The sequence below is a fragment of the Oryzias latipes genome, chromosome 15 (genome assembly GCF_053564925.1).
Source record: "Oryzias latipes strain Hd-rR chromosome 15, Olatipes_Hd-rR_3.1".
Taxonomy (NCBI): Eukaryota; Metazoa; Chordata; class Actinopteri; order Beloniformes; family Adrianichthyidae; genus Oryzias; species Oryzias latipes.
The window spans coordinates 32,715,099-32,732,362 of NC_136251.1; the positions used below are offsets into that span (position 1 = coordinate 32,715,099).

General features: G+C 48.6%; 1 long non-coding RNA gene across 1 annotated transcript; it reads right to left on the bottom strand.

Moving 5' to 3' along the window:
* Positions 1-7,089: 7,089 nt before the first annotated feature.
* On the bottom strand, positions 7,090-16,614 carry LOC144984204 (uncharacterized). The gene is made up of 3 exons (XR_013647939.1): positions 16,480-16,614; positions 16,173-16,405; positions 7,090-9,944 (listed from the first exon to the last, which is right to left on the bottom strand). It is a non-coding gene; the product is annotated as an uncharacterized LOC144984204 (long non-coding RNA).
* Between the last annotated feature and the right edge of the window lie 650 nt (positions 16,615-17,264).

A 17,264-nucleotide genomic window follows, 5' to 3' on the forward strand; every position in this document is an offset into this window, starting at 1 on the left:
ACACCAGGCGGGTTCTTCATGGAAATAAAGCAAGCAGAGGAGCCAAGGTGAGAACGTTCATTTTTTTATTCCAGAAAAAAAGCACTTTCATTGTATTTTCAATGCAAATTTCATTTTCAATGCATTTTCGGGGTGAAAATCTTTTTCAATGCGTTTTAATTTAGAATATCATTTGAGTGGCGTTTGCATTGAAAAGCTTATTTGCATTGCTTTTGTGAATCTTATTTGCGTTGCGAATTTAATTTGCTTTGTGTTTGCTGGCAAATTTAATTTGCGTTGAAATGCTTGAATGTGGCTCTAATCTAATTCTGCTTTACTTCCCACAATTCCTTGCTGGAAATCCGGCACTTGTTCAAGAAAATGAACTGGACCTCAATTACACAAAGAACAGAACAAAGACGTTACTGGTGTAGCACTACGTCCAGTCAGAATCCTGAAAGATGGCAGAGCAAAGGGGGTTTGGAAGTGCAACGCTTCCCAATGAGTCAATTTCTAAACTACTTCAGGAAGATCTTCAACCTGTAAGTTCTTTATTTCTTGTTTTGGCCGCTGGGCTGATGGTTTCGTTTTTCTCTTTAGTTTACTAAATGTTTTTCTAAAAACATTCGGGACAAAAAAGACAAATTTTAGAAGGTTCTTCTCTAAGTTTTTCCAAAATTCGTTATGGAATTATGACTTTTTTGCTGAAGCAGAGCTTAAATGTGGCTGTGTTCTAATCTACTCTATTCTATTCTATTCATCCAGTGCATCAAGCCTGGCCTGGGACACGGGAAGTGACTTTTTGGAGTCCGATTCGCCGTCCATGATGAGCAGCAGACTACATGGACAGCAAGAGCACAAAGGAAGCATCATTTCTGAGGTGAGTCGGAAATGGAAGCTTTTCCATTTCCAACTCACTCAAGTTAATCTCATCCGTGGTGCGGTTTATCCTCTGAGGAAGAGGGGGTGGAATCGGGTGCCACCCCCCAGTGCATCAGACCGGGCCAAGGGCCCGGGAAGTGACTTTTCGGCGTCCGATTTGGCGTCCATGATGAGCTGCACATTTCGTGGACGGCAAGAGCGGGAGGACAGCAACGTTCCAGCAGTTCAACATTTGGAAGAATCTATCCCCAACTTGCAGCCCCTTTCTGGTAAGCGGCGGACTGCCAGGACACGGAGATGGCCGCAGGCTAGATGGGCATACCGCCCAGTCCCACTACTGCCTACCCAGGCGTGCGGAGGCCTGCACGGCGATGGACAAGGGCCGGGCCCACGTCTACAAACGGATGAATGGAGCACTCCGGGTGAGGCTTGAGATGTCGCCAGAGACTTGTTGTCGGCGGTTTTCGCTCTGTTGGGGTCCCATCCGGGGAGAGGCCGGCGGGGACGTGTAGCCGACTGAGGGGCCTTTGCCGTTGCTGGATCCGACCAGAGTGACGCACCGAAGAGCAGATCAGAAGGGTCGTCATCCTGGAGCAGCTGCCGTATGTGATTTTATCCAACGTACGGATGTCGGTGGAGGAGCACGAGCAAGAGGGAGGCCTCGCTGGTGCCCGGCTTTCCATGCCGTGACTCAATGTCGAATGAGGGGATTCTGCGGTGCTGTCTGGTGGGGATTGACGTGGTGACAGCGCCGTAATGGATTGCCGGTCCGGATTGCTTTACATCCTCAATTTCGCAGATCCCCCTCCTGCGAGATTGACGATGTGCTGGAATCCGGACCGGCAATCCGCCACCGCGCTGGCACTACGTCCTTCCCAACCAGAAAGCTCCACAGAGGCGCCTCGTCCAACGTTGATGCACTGCAGGGCAAGCCAGGAATCAGCAGGGCCCCCCTCTGGCTCGAGCTCCTTCACTAATGTCCCTACGTCGGATGAAAGCACATGCAGCAGCTGCTCCATGATGACGACCCTTCTGATCTGCTCTTCGGAGCGTCTCTCTGGTCGGATCCAGCAAAGGCAAAGGCCTTTCATTCGGTTATACGCTCCCACTGGCCTCACCACGGATGGCACCCCAACAGAGCGGAAGCGCAGACAACAAGTCTCTGGCGACATGTCAAGCCTCACCTGGAGGGCTCCATTCATCCGTTTGTAGACGTGGGCCCGCCTCTAGTCCCTTGCCGTGCAGGATTCCAATGCCTGGGTAGACAGCAGTGGGACCGGGCGGTATGCCCATCCAGCCTGCGGCCATCTCCGTGTCCTGGCAGTCCGCCGCTTACCAGAAAGGGGCTGCAAGTTGGGGATAGATTCTTCCAAATGTTGAACTGCTGGAACGTTGCTGTCCTCCCGCTCTTGCCGTCCACGAAATCTGCTGCTCATCATGGAGGCCGAATAGGACCCGGAAAATCACTTCTCAGGCCCTTGGCCCGGTCTGATGCACTGGGGGGGGGGCACCCGGATCCAACTCAGAGGCTGGAATGCAAAACGGAGGGGCTGAGCTTGATGTAGTGTCCTTCTCATCCCCAGACCTCTGCTTCTCCACCTTTTTGTGGCTGGCCATCTGTAATCCCAAATCTGACACCAGGCGGGTTCTTCATGGAAATAAAGCAAGCAGAGGAGCCAAGGTGAGAACGTTCATTTTTTTATTCCAGAAAAAGAGCACTTTCATTGTATTTTCAATGCAAATTTCATTTTCAATGCATTTTCGGGGTGAAAATCTTTTTCAATGCGTTTTAATTTAGAATATCATTTGAGTGGCGTTTGCATTGAAAAGCTTATTTGCATTGCTTTTGTGAATCTTATTTGCGTTGCGAATTTAATTTGCTTTGTGTTTGCTGGCAAATTTAATTTGCGTTGAAATGCTTGAATGTGGCTCTAATCTAATTCTGCTTTACTTCCCACAATTCCTTGCTGGAAATCCGGCACTTGTTCAAGAAAATGAACTGGACCTCAATTACACAAAGAACAGAACAAAGACGTTACTGGTGTAGCACTACGTCCAGTCAGAATCCTGAAAGATGGCAGAGCAAAGGGGGTTTGGAAGTGCAACGCTTCCCAATGAGTCAATTTCTAAACTACTTCAGGAAGATCTTCAACCTGTAAGTTCTTTATTTCTTGTTTTGGCCGCTGGGCTGATGTTTTCGTTTTTCTCTTTAGTTTACTAAATGTTTTTCTAAAAACATTCGGGACAAAAAAGACAAATTTTAGAAGGTTCTTCTCTAAGTTTTTCCAAAATTCGTTATGGAATTATGACTTTTTTGCTGAAGCAGAGCTTAAATGTGGCTGTGTTCTAATCTACTCTATTCTATTCTATTCATCCAGTGCATCAAGCCTGGCCTGGGACACGGGAAGTGACTTTTTGGAGTCCGATTCGCCGTCCATGATGAGCAGCAGACTACATGGACAGCAAGAGCACAAAGGAAGCATCATTTCTGAGGTGAGTCGGAAATGGAAGCTTTTCCATTTCCAACTCACTCAAGTTAATCTCATCCGTGGTGCGGTTTATCCTCTGAGGAAGAGGGGGTGGAATCGGGTGCCACCCCCCAGTGCATCAGACCGGGCCAAGGGCCCGGGAAGTGACTTTTCGGCGTCCGATTTGGCGTCCATGATGAGCTGCACATTTCGTGGACGGCAAGAGCGGGAGGACAGCAACGTTCCAGCAGTTCAACATTTGGAAGAATCTATCCCCAACTTGCAGCCCCTTTCTGGTAAGCGGCGGACTGCCAGGACACGGAGATGGCCGCAGGCTAGATGGGCATACCGCCCAGTCCCACTACTGCCTACCCAGGCGTGCGGAGGCCTGCACGGCGATGGACAAGGGCCGGGCCCACGTCTACAAACGGATGAATGGAGCACTCCGGGTGAGGCTTGAGATGTCGCCAGAGACTTGTTGTCGGCGGTTTTCGCTCTGTTGGGGTCCCATCCGGGGAGAGGCCGGCGGGGACGTGTAGCCGACTGAGGGGCCTTTGCCGTTGCTGGATCCGACCAGAGTGACGCACCGAAGAGCAGATCAGAAGGGTCGTCATCCTGGAGCAGCTGCCGTATGTGATTTTATCCAACGTACGGATGTCGGTGGAGGAGCACGAGCAAGAGGGAGGCCTCGCTGGTGCCCGGCTTTCCATGCCGTGACTCAATGTCGAATGAGGGGATTCTGCGGTGCTGTCTGGTGGGGATTGACGTGGTGACAGCGCCGTAATGGATTGCCGGTCCGGATTGCTTTACATCCTCAATTTCGCAGATCCCCCTCCTGCGAGATTGACGATGTGCTGGAATCCGGACCGGCAATCCGCCACCGCGCTGGCACTACGTCCTTCCCAACCAGAAAGCTCCACAGAGGCGCCTCGTCCAACGTTGATGCACTGCAGGGCAAGCCAGGAATCAGCAGGGCCCCCCTCTGGCTCGAGCTCCTTCACTAATGTCCCTACGTCGGATGAAAGCACATGCAGCAGCTGCTCCATGATGACGACCTTTCTGATCTGCTCTTCGGTGCGTCTCTCTGGTCGGATCCAGCAAAGGCAAAGGCCTTTCATTCGGTTATACGCTCCCACTGGCCTCACCACGGATGGCACTCCAACAGAGCGGGAGCGCCGACAACAAGTCTCTGCCGACATGTCAAGCCTCACCTGGAGGGCTCCATTCATCCGTTTGTAGACGTGGGCCCGCCTCTAGTCCCTTGCCGTGCAGGATTCCAATGCCTGGGTAGACAGCAGTGGGACCGGGCGGTATGCCCATCCAGCCTCCGGCCTTCTCCGCGTTTTGGAAGTCCGCAGCCAACCAGAAAGGGGCTGCATGTAGGCGATAGAAGCCTCCAAACGTTGCATCGCTGAAACGTTGCTGTCCTCCCGCTCTTGCCGTCCACGAAATCTGCTGCTCATCATGGAGGCCGAATAGGACCCGGAAAATCACTTCTCAGGCCCTTGGCCCGGTCTGATGCACTGGGGGGGGGGGGGGGCACCCGGATCCAACTCAGAGGCTGGAATGCAAAACGGAGGGGCTGAGCTTGATGTAGTGTCCTTCTCATCCCCAGACCTCTGCTTCTCCACCTTTTTGTGGCTGGCCATCTGTAATCCCAAATCTGACACCAGGCGGGTCCTTCATGGAAATAAAGCAAGCAGAGGAGCCAAGGTGAGAACGTTCATTTTTTTATTCCAGAAAAAGAGCACTTTCATTGTATTTTCAATGCAAATTTCATTTTCAATGCATTTTCGGGGTGAAAATCTTTTTCAATGTGTTTTAATTTAGAATATCATTTGAGTGGCGTTTGCATTGAAAAGCTTATTTGCATTGCTTTTGTGAATCTTATTTGCGTTGCGAATTTAATTTGCTTTGTGTTTGCTGGCAAATTTAATTTGCGTTGAAATGCTTGAATGTGGCTCTAATCTAATTCTGCTTTACTTCCCAGAATTCCTTGCTGGAAATCCGGCACTTGGTCAGGAAAATGAACTGGACCTCAATTACACAAAGAACAGAACAAAGACGTTACTGGTGTAGCACTACGTCCAGTCAGAATCCTGAAAGATGGCAGAGCAAAGGAGGTTTGGAAGTGCAACGCTTCCCAATGAGTCAATTTCTAAACTACTTCAGGAAGATCTTCAACCTGTAAGTTCTTTATTTCTTGTTTTGGCCGCTGGGCTGATGTTTTCGTTTTTCTCTTTAGTTTACTAAATGTTTTTCTAAAAACATTCGGGGCAAAAAAGACAAATTTTAGAAGGTTCTTCTCTAAGTTTTTCCAAAATTCGTTATGGAATTATGACTTTTTTGCTGAAGCAGAGCTTAAATGTGGCTGTGTTCTAATCTACTCTATTCTATTCTATTCATCCAGTGCATCAAGCCTGGCCTGGGACACGGGAAGTGACTTTTTGGAGTCCGATTCGCCGTCCATGATGAGCAGCAGACTACATGGACAGCAAGAGCACAAAGGAAGCATCATTTCTGAGGTGAGTCGGAAATGGAAGCTTTTCCATTTCCAACTCACTCAAGTTAATCTCATCCGTGGTGCGGTTTATCCTCTGAGGAAGAGGGGGTGGAATCGGGTGCCACCCCCCAGTGCATCAGACCGGGCCAAGGGCCCGGGAAGTGACTTTTCGGCGTCCGATTTGGCGTCCATGATGAGCTGCACATTTCGTGGACGGCAAGAGCGGGAGGACAGCAACGTTCCAGCAGTTCAACATTTGGAAGAATCTATCCCCAACTTGCAGCCCCTTTCTGGTAAGCGGCGGACTGCCAGGACACGGAGATGGCCGCAGGCTAGATGGGCATACCGCCCAGTCCCACTACTGCCTACCCAGGCGTGCGGAGGCCTGCACGGCGATGGACAAGGGGCGGGCCCACGTCTACAAACGGATGAATGGAGCACTCCGGGTGAGGCTTGAGATGTCGCCAGAGACTTGTTGTCGGCGGTTTTCGCTCTGTTGGGGTCCCATCCGGGGAGAGGCCGGCGGGGACGTGTAGCCGACTGAGGGGCCTTTGCCGTTGCTGGATCCAACCAGAGTGACGCACCGAAGAGCAGATCAGAAGGGTCGTCATCCTGGAGCAGCTGCCGTATGTGATTTTATCCAACGTACGGATGTCGGTGGAGGAGCACGAGCAAGAGGGAGGCCTCGCTGGTGCCCGGCTTTCCATGCCGTGACTCAATGTCGAATGAGGGGATTCTGCGGTGCTGTCTGGTGGGGATTGACGTGGTGACAGCGCCGTAATGGATTGCCGGTCCGGATTGCTTTACATCCTCAATTTCGCAGATCCCCCTCCTGCGAGATTGACGATGTGCTGGAATCCGGACCGGCAATCCGCCACCGCGCTGGCACTACGTCCTTCCCAACCAGAAAGCTCCACAGAGGCGCCTCGTCCAACGTTGATGCACTGCAGGATAAGCCAGGAATCAGCAGGGCCCCCTCTGGCTCGAGCTCCTTCACTAATGTCCCTACGTCGGATGAAAGCACATGCAGCAGCTGCTCCATGATGACGACCCTTCTGATCTGCTCTTCGGTGCGTCTCTCTGGTCGGATCCAGCAAAGGCAAAGGCCTTTCATTCGGTTATACGCTCCCACTGGCCTCACCACGGATGGCACCTGTGAAGAAACTGGATTTTCTAGAAAGGACTGTATTTGTATTAGTTCGTACCCGTCAGTTTCTTGCACACAGAAATAATGAATTACGACTCAGAGACTGTTACTTAGCTTTTGTAGATTTACTCCGCACAAAGACCACAGATTTGTACGCAGGGTTACAGACAGATGAACAAAGTGCATTCAAAGTCTGAACAAAGACACTCAGAAAAGGGCTTGGTATATATACCTGGCATTTGCATATTCAGAACCTCATTTGATGGATCATGGTGTGAAAAACACACCCACAGACTGTTGCAGGCTAGATGCTCGAAGGTCAGAGCACCTAAAGTGTCAGATCTCTTGCAGACATTTGCCAGAACCCACAAAGATGAAAAAGGGAGGATGTTAAAGGAATGTTGCGAGACAATAGTCTTGGTTGTGCTCTGTCTAGAGTGTAATATAATTTTGAGATGATAATACATAGTAAATCGAGGTTAAGCCATTAATGTAATAAAAGGTAAAAGTTAGTTTAATAAAATGCAAAAGGGAGTCTCTAACTATTCTGTTTCTAATCATTCCTAACATACCCCCCTGTTTATCATATCAAAATTATCAAAATTGTGCACAGAAAGGCAGCAGAACTCTTCTCATCATCAACCATATACCACTTCATGAAGAATTTCAGTATAGGCATCATATCGGCTCTGCATCGAAAACAAAGGTGTAGATACAGGTAAATACACAAGAACATTAAAATCAACGTGAATAAATGAGTATATCAGAGGTGGTAGGTGATACATGAGTGTTGATGCGAAAACCTCCAGGGCTAAACTTATACCATCTGTGTGAAACATTCAGTGAGCAGTCAGGGAGGGCAAAACTCATCAACGACTCTGTGCCCCTCAGCAGTCATCACTAAGGATACGCATGCATCACCAGTCCAAACCTCGGCACAAAACCATTAATTAAAGTTACATACTATAGTAGGAAATAAAGATAAAAAACCAAAGAAATGCAAATCTAAGAAAAGAAAAACAACAAGAAAAGAAAAAAGGTAAAAAAATTAACACTTTAAAAACCAGTGTCAACCATGGATGGATTTGGGCCGGGTGAATTATAGGCATAGTGTTGATAAAGGGTGTTGACATACGTCGCACGGCCTGACAGGGCTTTGTCAACCATCGATCTGATGCAGGGAAACACACAGGTGACGAGAAGGAAAAATAAAAGCAAGACACAGAGAACCGGAGTGACTAGTTTTATCAGCACACTCCACCAGGGACCAGAAGTGAACCAAGTAAGCGGGGAATCGGACCAATAAGTGTCAGTCATCTGAGAAGAAATGTGCGATTTGAGGGTCTTGACCTCGTTGATGATGTGAGTGAGGTTCGCGGAGGTAGAGGGAATAAAAGTACAACAGTAATCATGGATTAAAGCACAAACACCTCCACGCTCAGCTAAAATGAAATCAAGCGCCATCCTGTTCTGTAAGATCATTGTTGTCATAGCCTTTCGTTCGGGGTCCTCATGAAGAAATTCTGTCAGATGCAAAAGGGACGCGGTGAGATTATCAAGGGACCAATATAAATCATTTACTGCATTACGTAAAACAACAACACCGTAGGAAGGGAAAAGCGCCATGGCAACTGTTTTACCGGTGCCAATAGCAGGGGGGCGTTCGTAATGGGCAGTGTCACGACGACGCCTGGACAGATGATCAATAGACGAAGCAGTGTCTGGGTCAGACTTCTGAAAAACGAGAGACGCAGGAATAATTTCAGCCAGATAACAGGTGCCGCACCAATCAGCAGGAAGCCACAGATAGGTGTTTAGGCCGCATGTCCAAACATACTCAGGAGGACAGGGAAAACCCTGTGGTCCTGGAACGTAAGTGAGTGCGGCTGGAATAAAAGCTGGTGTACGTAAACCTGCGCGAATGCCTATAGCAGTGTAATTGAAGATCAAAGTGTCAAGGAGAGGGATGCGGTTAGAAAGCATGGAGGCGTCGTAGCTCCAATGCATGCCACCTAAAGAAGCAACAGATAAGTTTGAACCAGGAACGACAACAACATCCTTACAGTGGGATCGGCCTAGAAAATGGGTAGAACGGGCATCACATTTACTCCTAATGCAGAAAGGTGCAGATTCAGGCCACCTGTGGAGAGCCAAACCCCTTAAATTTGTGCTGTTAGTGGCGTTGGAAAAGTGGGCAGGTTGTCTCCATGTGGACTGGTCAGAAAAAGAAATGTTAACACCAGGAAAAAATCTTTTAACACCAATACTAGAGTAAGCAGAGGTAAATTCAACAAAAAACATCAGCGTCTTAAACATAGAAACAGGCCTGGGCGTGATTGTGGGATTGTGACGTGCATGATGGGGAACAAAAGAGCAAACATAGCAATCAGTGACATTGTAAGAAGAAGCTGTGAGGTTAACCGTCTGAAACCAGTAATTGTCCTGATGATCAATGGGATCCACTAAAAATCTCTTAACTCTGGGAATCCATTCAGGCGTCGTTGGCATCACTGTCGGTTCGGAGTGGGAGTGGGTTTGTGGACCAGTCTCATAGTACCAGAGAAAAAGGGTGAGAGCGCACAGGAGCAGCAGGGCAGACCACAGGCAGATGAAAACACGAGGGGGAGGCGGACCCATGTCAGCTGGTTCAAAGCTCACTGTAGCTGGGGGAGAGCAACGTCAGGGGAGACACTCCAGAGGGCGCTCTTCAGCCAGGGGCAGTGTCAGGGCTCTCAGCGGGAGTTTAGTCAGTGGAGTGTCTCACAATGTCAGTCTCGTAGGCTCTCAGTAATTTACAGTGGCTTACGTGAATCCAGGAGGGTTGCTCAGCAATGCGGACTGCCGTTGGTGTGGCGAGGAGAACTTTGAAAGGTCCTGTCCACCTGGGTTGTGACCAAACAGTCCGTTGAACGGCCTTGAGAAAAATGAGGTCACCGACAGAGATCTTCTGATCTGGCTTCAGAGTCTGTGGAGAGGAAAGGGCTTGGGCAGACTCAATTTGTTCTTTTGCACTCACAGCTTTCTTCAAATAATCATGTAAATCACCAGAGTTTTCATGAGAATCAGGCAGAAAAGCAGAAAAGGTAGGCAAAATAAAAGGTTTGTGAAAAACACATTCAAAGGGAGACAGACCTGTCGCAGAGCTTTGGGTGGTGTTTATGGTTAATTTAACCGCATCTAAACACAGAGGCCAAGATTTTTCCGTGTCAGCGACAACCTTCGCTAACAACTGCTTAATTGTGGAATTTTGTCGTTCAACAAGGCCCGCACTCTGAGGGTGATAGGCTGCATGCAACTTATGTTTAATGCCAAGAGAAGTCAACAGTGTTTTGACACACTCCGCTGTGAAATGTGTGCCATTATCAGAGTAAATGATCTGAGGAAAACCAAAACGAGGAAAAATAGCGGACTGCAGGACCTTACATGTAAAGTCTGCAGTTGCTGAGGCAGTGGGATGGATTTCCGTCCACTTACTGAACGCACAGACGATAACCAGACAATACTTAAAGTTATGGGATTTATTCAGCTCAATGTAGTCCATGTGAATGTGTTGAAAAGGCTCAGTGGGATGAGGAAAAGAGCCGCGTCGCGTTTTAACAGCACCCTGAACGTTATGACGTAAACAAATGAATCATGCACGGACATGTTTTTGAGCCGTTTTCTGAAAATTAGGGCAGTAAAAAACTTTTTGTACTGCATCCGTCATTTTGCTTGTAGTGACGTGGCAAGCACCATGTGACACACATGCAGCCCAGGAATACAAAGTAGGAGGGAGAACAATTTTGTTCGTGGGTCTGTGCATCAAGAGGCCAGTGTCAGGAGCAACATACATGTCAGGAGAGGGAGTCATACGAGACTGATGATGTAATAGCACTGTGTGATCAACAGGGTCTGACAACAAGAGCATGGCAGGCGTGCCAGGTAGATTCTGAGCTAGGGAACGGGCAGATAAGTCAGCTAGCGCGTTTCCCAGGGACACTAAATCCTTTTTGCCTGTATGGGCGGGGCAATGAACGATAGCGAGGGCTGATGGGAGGGTGAGGGCATGACAAAGGTCTTTCAACAGAGCAGAATGTTTTACAGGGGCACCAGAAGAGGTTGAAAACTGTCGTAAATGCCACATAGCAGTGTGTGTGTGGCAGGCATTAAAGACATACTTGCTGTCAGTATAAATTGTGACAGGAAAACCCGAGGCGTAATGTAAAGCTGCAACCATGGCTTTCAACTCAGCAGCCTGAGCAGAGTGAGAGGATGGTAGTGTGTCCGTCAGCAAGACATCAGACAGAGTAGTGACAGCATAAGCCGTATGTGTCACCCCAAGGTCGTCTTTTAAAGACGAACCATCAGTAAACAGCCACAATGAGTTTGGAATGGGCTTATCTGTTAAATCAATCCTAGGCAAAAAAATCTTTAGGGAACAATCTAAACAGTCATGTGCTTCACCGTCTTCAGAAGTGGGCAGAAGAGTGGCGGGGTTCAAAATTGTGCATCTGCGCACAGTGATGTGCGGTTGTGACAACAGGACCGTCATACAGTGCAGATGTCGTGCTGGGGACAAAAATGCAATGCGATTCTGATTCAACAATGCAGAAACTGCGTGTGGAACATGCAGCGTGAGGGGGTGATACAGAACAATCTCAGCGCTGGCCAAAACTGCTTCTGCAGCAGCAACAACAGATTGAACACAAGGAGGAAGACCGAGAGTAACATTATCGAGTTTTTTGGAATAATAACACAAAGGGCGAAAAGCCACTCCATGTTTCTGACTAAGCACGGCAGTCATGTGGCCGTCCTTAATGTCACAAAATAAATGAAAAGGTTCAGAGTAGTCAGGCAGTTTCAAAGAGAGCACAGAGGAAAGAGCAGATTTCAGCTGCTCGATGCACTGCAGGTGCTGGGGAGTGAGAGTCACAGAGGCAGAGCCTTTGACATCAGAAGGACCAGATAACAAAGAATAAAGGGGGGCCGACATGTGAGAGTAGTTTGGAATCCATTGTCTGCAATAATTAAAGGTCCCTAAAAGCGACATTAACTGTTTACGAGTAGAAGGGAGGGGCAATTTACAAACTGTGGATATCCTATCTGGAGAAATTGTTTTGCCAGAGGCAGAAACTAAATGTCCCAAAAATTTAACCTGTGTTTGGGCCAGCTGGATTTTAGATTTACTGCATTTGTGGCCCTGGGAGTGTAGGAAATGGAGCAATGCAATAGAATCAGAAAGACAAATGTCTTCTGTAGGTGAGGCCAGCAAAATGTCATCAATGTAAAGCAAAAGCTGAGAGCCTCCTGGAGGTTGAAACTTTGAAAGGTTTGCAGACATGGCCATTGAAAAAATGCAAGGGGAGTCAGTGAACCCCTGAGGCAGTCGCGCAAAAGTGAGTCTTTTGCCCTCAAACGTGAAAGCGAACCAAAATTGAGATCATGCCGAAACAGGGATTGAAAAAAAAGCATTAGCCAAATCCACCACAGTGAAAAATCGATTTTGCGGGTGCAAATCGTTTAACAAGGTGTGTGGGTCAGGCACAAGAGGGGCTCTGGAAATTACATTTGAATTAACAGCCTGGAGGTCTTGAACTAACCTCCAACCAACACTGGGAGGTGCTTTTGGGACAGGAAAAATGGGTGTATTGACGGGGGAATCCGGGCATTCAACAATAACACCTGACTTCAAAAAGGATTCAATCATGGGACGAATGCCAGCAACGGCGTCTGGTTTTAAAGGATATTGCCTAACATAAGGTCGAAAGCCAGATTTAGGTGTAATAACAACAGGGGCTACATCTTTTATGAGACCCACATCAGAAGGTCCTGCAGACCAGAGATTCTCAGGAATGCTTTTAAGGGGTCAGTCCTGGTTATCAAACAGAAAATCAGAGGCCTGATCCATGAGATCTGAAGGTTGCCATAAAACTGACTCCCTGGTCAGGGGTGTGTGGTCAGTGGAGCGATCACTTCCCGACCCACACTGACCCCACCAGGCACTGTCATCCTCATCCCACATGAACTGCTGTGGGAGAGTCTGACGTATAACCTTGTAGTCATCCCCCTGACGACCCACAGCTAAGTGCAGATTAAAAGCAGCATCCCTGCCGAGGAGGTTAACAGGGCAAGATGGGCAGTAAATCGCAGGCAGCTCTGTCTGCAGTCTACTGACAGGATCAACAAACAAAAGTGGATCAGTAACTTTTTCTTTTGTTAATTCTCCATTAGCTGATCTGACTGTGATAGTCTTTCCACTAAAGGTCATGTTACTCATTATGGAATTTAATGTCGTTTTAGTTGCGCCACTATCGCAAAGGAAAGGAACTTCCACGCCAGAAACCAATAACGTAACAGTCGGTGTGGAAAGAGAGCTGTTATAAGCAATCGTGTGGATGTCTGGGTCTGTTGGAATGTCAGTCTTCTGCTTGTGACGTAAAAGTCCTTCCAACAACTGTTGCTGTTGTTGTAAGACATGCGTTTGTTCGGCGGTTAGTCATGCTTTGTCATTCGCAGAAGGTCGTCCCTGCCAGGTGCTGGAGGACGAACCCTCACGTCTGGAAAAGTCACGTCTGGGAGAGTCACGTCCTCTGCGACCGCGACCAAAATCACGGAAAGCCCCTCGACCTCGCATAGGTCCAGAGGGGGGAGGTCGTGTGCAAGTACGGGCAATATGGCCCCAATCACCACAATTATAGCACGTAATTGGGCTCTTAAGAGCAGGAGCTACGTGAGGACAGTCACGCAGAAAATGCCCAATCTCACCACAAGTGTAACAAGTAGGGATAAACCGTGGACGAGATTGACCCCATGAAGGTGGAGGAGGGGGAGGAGGAGGAGGCTGACAAGCAGCTGAGGTAGTGTGAGATGTAGCAGCATTTTGAGGGGGAGTAGGTTGGGCCTGCGCAGGGGTCCATTGTCCTTCAGACATGGAAACATAGACAGTAAGAGGTTTGTTTTTGTCTTCTGACAATTTTTTACGGTATCTGTCCCATGCATGGTCTACGTGAGCATGAAAATTTGTCAGGTCACAAGTGTTGAGTGTGACACACACAGTTTCAACTTCATCACGCACAGAGCGTGGCAGACAACCAAGAAGTCTGTCTTTGTACAGGGGAAGGTAATGTGCATCATGATGAGTGAGGCCGGTATTTGTCTGGAAAATATGAGAAAAACGAGCCCGAAATTCCTGCATATCTTCATCATCTCTTATCCGACAAGCCAAAATAGCATTATAGTCAGGTTTCTTTTTGAATCTGCCAATCATTCTAGCAAGACAGGAGTCCACAGCATGGTCAAAGGAAGGGTCTGGTCGCTGAAGCAGGACACCGTCTCTCATGGGTGAAAGGTCACTGCTTAGCTCCTCATAGGCTGAACCTAAGACAATTCTAAGAACCGTGCAGAGGTCAGAAGGGGTAGGTTGTTGTTCAGCTCTCATCCTAAGGATGGCTTGTTTGGTTTTATAAGGGTCATCCTTGGGGGAAGGAATGGCTTCCGCCACAGCCAGGGCCTCAGCTGGAGACCAAGGTCTGGCCACATGCATCACTGGGCCTCGGCCTGGAAAGCCAGCCAGAGGATCAGGCATCTCAATTAAAGGATAAGCCTGAGCAGAAGAGGGGTGGACATCCTGCGTGTGTGGGTGAAACGGGCGCGTGAGCGCTTCACAGGCCTTATTGTTCCCGCTATCAGCCGGCTGAGCAGCTGCAGACAGCAGAGATTCATAGGAAGGGAGGGGGGCTGTGGGGTGAACAGATAAAGAGCCTGAAGTTAAGGTGGTCAAATCTGGATAAAGAACAGAAGGTTCCGAAATGTGCGACTTAGGAGTTGATGTTACAAATGAGAAAGGATTATTTGGCCTTGTAAGTTTAGGAGCAGGCGGGGGTGAGACAAGGGAGGGGGCAACCTCCGTTGTCTGAGTTTGATCATTATTATTCATGAGGGAGGTACTCCCTGATGCTGAGGATGCCTGGTCCTCCAGGCGTTCAGAAAATGCCTGCCTTGATCCTGTAATAGTGGCCCTTGACATGCTTGCTACGACATCTGAGTCATCACGAAGCTGTTTTTCAGTTTGATTTTTCATTTGAGCTGCCAGCCGTTTACGGCTGACAGTAGAAGCTGTGGAGCACCACATCAAAGCACACTGAATCTCTGGATGATCATCCCCATTTTTCTTGCGGCCATGACGCTGTCTGAGAGCAGACAGGAGGGCCTGCGTTTTCCCCGGATCCAGCGTGCAGTCAAACCCAAAATCCTTAACCCATTTCTGCGCATACGTGAAAGGATCAATGCGAGACCCGTGTTCTTTATGTATAGCTTTGCGAACATGAGTAATATGTCGCCTTTCCTTCTTAGTGAGGTTTTGTGAATGAGCCCCACCCATGTTTTTTTAGGTTTATGAATGACGATCAGCCACAACGTTCTCAGGAAGTCATAGACCACACCAGGCTTCTACAAGAGCTAAATCCCTTGCGGATGTGGCTGTCCTGAGAACCAGCTTCTCAATTTCAATCACAAACCAGAGTTCCCACCCAAGTAACCCGTTTTATGGATTCTCCAGCGCTGAATCTAATCAGCAGAAAAAGCTTGGAGAATCAGAAAAGAAACCTAATTATTTGTCAACTGAGTCACTATTTTGTTTTAAAACGAGGTATTAATCAAAGCGAGCACACACCACAGGGGCTGTCGAAAAAAAGGGCACACTCAGACACAGACAGAGAGACATAAAAGCGTTACACACACACATTTTCCCCGGAGCTCCGTTTCGTCTTCAAAAATCATACTCAGCCATCCCAAGGCTCTATTTCTTCGGCTTCACTCGCCGCGGCTGCACCTACACTTATGCCTACACTTCCGGCCTACACTGACGCCCCTACACTTCTTCTCCTTCCCTGGAGGACTTATTTCCCTACACTTATGCCTACACTTCCATCCCTATTCTGCCATTCCTCCGCGGAAGGAAGGCGGCTACCATGACGGTCTCGCGTACCGAACCACACTTGTCCCGTCTGCGCAAGATGACTCGTGCACGCGCAGCACCTCGCCTGCAAGCAGGGCCTGCAAGCGGTGCTTTGCTCAGCGTGCTCGCGCAGCGGACTGCAGCCGTCTCTCTATTCTACCCCCAACATTGATGCACGCACATACAAAGACACAGACACAGTCAACATAAGGCCCTAACAAGTAAAAAGAGGACAGACTTTCTGTGTGGCGTACTCACTTCAAGCAAGGAACCTCGTTATTTGCTGAGGGTCCGACGCCGCCGGGGGCACCACCGGATCCAAAGGGCGAGGGCCGCTGATCCTGAAGGCGGATGTGTCAATGCTGAGGTTGTGATCTCAGACCGCTAGCGGTTTTCAGGCAACCCCCCCCAGGGGCTCCAGCGATGTCCAGGGCGCGCGCCGGCCGGCTCAGAAGGACCAAATGTGAAGAAACTGGATTTTCTAGAAAGGACTGTATTTGTATTAGTTCGTACCCGTCAGTTTCTTGCACACAGAAATAATGAATTACGACTCAGAGACTGTTACTTAGCTTTTGTAGATTTACTCCGCACAAAGACCACAGATTTGTACGCAGGGTTACAGACAGATGAACAAAGTGCATTCAAAGTCTGAACAAAGACACTCAGAAAAGGGCTTGGTATATATACCTGGCATTTGCATATTCAGAACCTCATTTGATGGATCATGGTGTGAAAAACACACCCACAGACTGTTGCAGGCTAGATGCTCGAAGGTCAGAGCACCTAAAGTGTCAGATCTCTTGCAGACATTTGCCAGAACCCACAAAGATGAAAAAGGGAGGATGTTAAAGGAATGTTGCAAGACAATAGTCTTGGTTGTGCTCTGTCTAGAGTGTAATATAATTTTGAGATGATAATACATAGTAAATCGAGGTTAAGCCATTAATGTAATAAAAGGTAAAAGTTAGTTTAATAAAATGCAAAAGGGAGTCTCTAACTATTCTGTTTCTAATCATTCCTAACAGCACCCCAACAGAGCGGAAGCGCCGACAACAAGTCTCTGGCAACATGTCAAGCCTCACCTGGAGGGCTCCATTCATCCGTTTGTAGACGTGGGCCCGCCTCTAGTCCCTTGCCGTGCAGGATTCCAATGCCTGGGTAGACAGCAGTGAGACCGGGCGGTATGCCCATCCAGCCTCCGGCCTTCTCCGCGTTTTGGAAGTCCGCAGCCAACCAGAAAGGGGCTGCATGTAGGCGATAGAAGCCTCCAAACGTTGCATCGCTGAAACGTTGCTGTCCTCCCGCTCTTGCCGTCCACGAAATCTGCTGCTCATCATGGAGGCCGAATAG